The following is a 3,710-nucleotide window of genomic DNA, read 5'->3' as shown; positions in this document are numbered from 1 at the left end:
AAAAACAAAATGCCATATTAAGTACTAAAATATTCCCCAACCATCCCTTTTACATTCAAAAGTACAGCAGCTACTTAAAGCAATACCTTCATTTTACAAGACAGTACCACTCTCTCAACTGCTTGGCAATAGAACTAAAGCCAGGTCATGTACTCCAGGCAGCAAGGCCAAGCAAATCACCCAGAAACCATGGTGTAGGGAGAGCAGAATGGTATTTAGAGACAGAAGGGACAAGAAATTCTGGCTGCTACTCCTCAATCAATTCCACCTTTTCCTATGAAAAAAGGGGCATTAGAGTGGGGCTCGGCATGAGGCACCTCACACTGTGTCTGGTGATGCCAAACTGCAACATTGGAACAACAAACAGCGTGCCACAGAACCCCCTGCCAACTGTTGCAGAGAGCGAAGGCCATCCCTCTTGTGTTCAGGATGTTACCACTCTTCCCTCTTTACTAATTATAGCTCATCCCTTTTCTCATGCAGTTTTTGGGTAACTTGACACCTTAAAATCTTATTTCTATGTTTGTAATTTCTTCCATCTTACTACACACAACACATCAAAATTCTACTTAAGAAGTGGGTACATCCAAATCTGAAGCCCTGTTCTGAAGACCACAATGGAGGACTCTCCCCTTGGCCTCAGGGACAGCTCACATAACCTGTGTGTAGACACTGGAGTCCAGCAGCGAGCATGCACCCCTCAGGCCATCTTCCAGCAGGCTGCGGGCTCCTCCTGGAGGCTTTATGCCCCTTTCCTCAAACTTTGTCTACTCTGATGTTCCTTCTCCCTGCTCTCTTTTTATTCAACATTTTAACATACACTGCAGAGTCAAGTTTCATTCTGCAGGAGAAAGGTGATGTAACTGACACACACCTTCAAGAAGACAAGCTTCATTTCCTACCTTGACTGTAAGCTCAGAATGCTCCTGCAACTTGTAGGTTTTAGAGAAAACCAGTCCGATTATCCAAAGTATTAGAATTTCTTCCAGAATGAGATGGTATGTTGGAGCCTATGAGGGAGAAAAGCAAAGAAGGAAAGTAGGCACTTCAAAGCCCACCAGGAAATTCAGTCCACCACAGTGCTGCCTCTCCAGACAGTCACACTATGACTACATACACCTCACTGCTAGGGTTTCCTTAAGAACTCTTCATGCCTTTCCCACCTTAGCAACTGGCCATTACTTTATCACATAAAAACTCCTACCTAGTACAGCAGCAGAGACAAAAGTAAGGCACATTTGATCAAGAAAACCTTTTGGGAAAACTGACATATGGAAATGATTTAGCTAGCCTAGAATATATACTCTGAATCTTCTTGTTATTTTCACACTGCACGCCTCAAACACGTCTCAGTGTCTATGAACTTTGTAGGCAGAGGGAATATTGTCAGAAGAGACCAAGGTTGGAGCTTTCCTTGAGTTTTCAAGAAAGTGAGGAGAGTTAGCAGTGCATGATGAGAGAGAACGAGAGTGAGCAAGGGAAGCAGTGAGATGTGCGTGGAGAACCAGCTCTGTGGGGCTATGGGTCCCCTGAGAACTCTGCTTTCTCAGGATGGTGTAAGAGCTGCTGGGGTTTTAGGAAGCTGCAACATGCTCTGCCATGCATTTCCCAGGATGCTTTGCCTGTTGGGAAGAACTCTAACTACTGAAGCAGTGTTAGAAGCAACATTTAAATCTAGAAATGTAATCACTTTATAATTAACTGAATATTAAAGCTAGAAATTTACTCTTCCAGGGTCCATCTAGAAAGTGAGAACCAGTAATGAGCATAGAGAATACAATGTATATTGTGTATATTGTGCATCAGAGAGGTTTGTAAATGGTCCCTCTAGTGATCTGCCCAACATTTTAACTTTTTTGTAAATTACCTTTAATGCTAGCAACATTCTGAGCAAGCAGGTCTATTCCCACACAGCCTGGCAGTGCGTTGTGCACCACCTTACACATTTCATTTGCTCTGGGGCATGCTAACACCATTGATAGAAGCAGAAAGACTGGTGCTTACCTATCTGAGAGTTAGATCCATCAAGAGATTTCCTGTGGGATCACCCACCCCAACTTCCAATTTAGAAAAAGGAAACAACTTTCTGGTGTGTTGAGTGTTCTGTGCTTCTTTCACGTGGTCTGCTGTTGTGAGCTCACTATGCCACAAGCACAGATGAACATGATCATAATTGCTAGACTGGAATAACTCACAAGATTCATCAGTTTTAATGGCAGCATTTTGGCTACTTTCGTAATGAGGCCAAGTCAGATTTAGATTATTTTATTTTGATCTTTATTATTAACGTGATATCTCTCGTATTGTATAGCTCACGGGATGATTGTCTACATATTCATATATGACATTTCCAGAAGAAATATAAGCTAGAATTTACAGCAGAGTTCAAGAGGTTTCAGAAATGGGCTGGTTGTCTGGATAGATGGCTCCAGGGTAAGAGTCCTGACTGCTTTTGCAAAGGACTGGGTTTAATTCCCAGCACCCACATGGTAGCTCACAATTGTCTGTATCACCATCCCAGGTTATTTGATGCTGTATTCTGACTTCTGAAGGTACCAGGGATTCACTTGAACAATACATACACAGAATATATAATACTGATGATGACGATAAAGTTAAAACATGTATAAAGAAGTGGGCTGAGAGAATTCAAGTAGAGTCTGTGCTGCTAAGAAAATGAATCCGCATAAGCAGTAGGAATGGGGCTGATAGTGTAGAGATCAGGCCTACAGAGAGCATCCAAATGAAGAAGTTACCTTCCCCAGTCTGGCATGTTTCATAAGTTCTTTGGACTATTTTCCCCCTTGTGATTTTTATATGCCCATGGGTCCCTGCAGTCTGGAGGAATTGTAGAAGTTTTGTCACTTCTTAAATGCCACTTCAGAATAGAGTAAGTGGGGTGGGTACAATGTGACATCTTCATTGGCATATGCATTATGAAAATGATCAAACTCAGGCCATCAGCATATCCATCAGATGCATCATTCATGAGCTGAGTCTGTCTTTGCAGTGAGAAATTCCAGAATCTTCTCTTGTAGCTGTTTTGGCACATGGAGTGTGTTGTTGTTGGCCACCATCACCTCACTATAGAAACAAACACAAGCATCTATTCCTTCTAACTGTTAGTTTTTACCCATTGCCACCAGTCTCTGATCTTTTACTCCAAACTCTGGTAACCATTATTCCAGTTTTCACTGGCCATGAGATCAGTTTCTATGGTTAGATTACACATATGAAAAAGGTTATTGCTTTCAACATAAAATTACAAGATTTCCTTCAACGGGGATAAAATAGAGTTCACTTTGAAGCCAAACGTTAGTGATCAATACTGAGAAATAGTTTCAGGTTACACCAAATTCCATATTCCAACAAGAAAACCATTTGGTGCAGTTTTTATAGTAATAGAACAAGGAATCCTTAAATAAGGCACTTCCCAAATACATTGGTGGAAACATCAGGGAGGTGTGTTGAAGCAAAGCTGGACTATCTCTATTCCAAGCCCCAGTGGCCATCTGATCTAACACTGGCCTTTTGACTGGTGGATGGTTTTGGCCACTTAAGTCAGTGCATTACATAAGGTTTTGTTATTAGTTACAAGGACTGGGTCAGACAGAGAAATAAGACAAGGAATAGCTATTAAAGAGGGCTAAAGACAACCCAAAGTAAATAGTATTAGGGCTCTGAACCTGAACTGTAGTTGTAATCCTATA

Source organism: Arvicola amphibius, chromosome 3, assembly GCF_903992535.2.
Source record: "Arvicola amphibius chromosome 3, mArvAmp1.2, whole genome shotgun sequence".
Classification (NCBI taxonomy): Eukaryota; Metazoa; Chordata; class Mammalia; order Rodentia; family Cricetidae; genus Arvicola; species Arvicola amphibius.
This window is presented reverse-complemented; position numbering follows the sequence as displayed.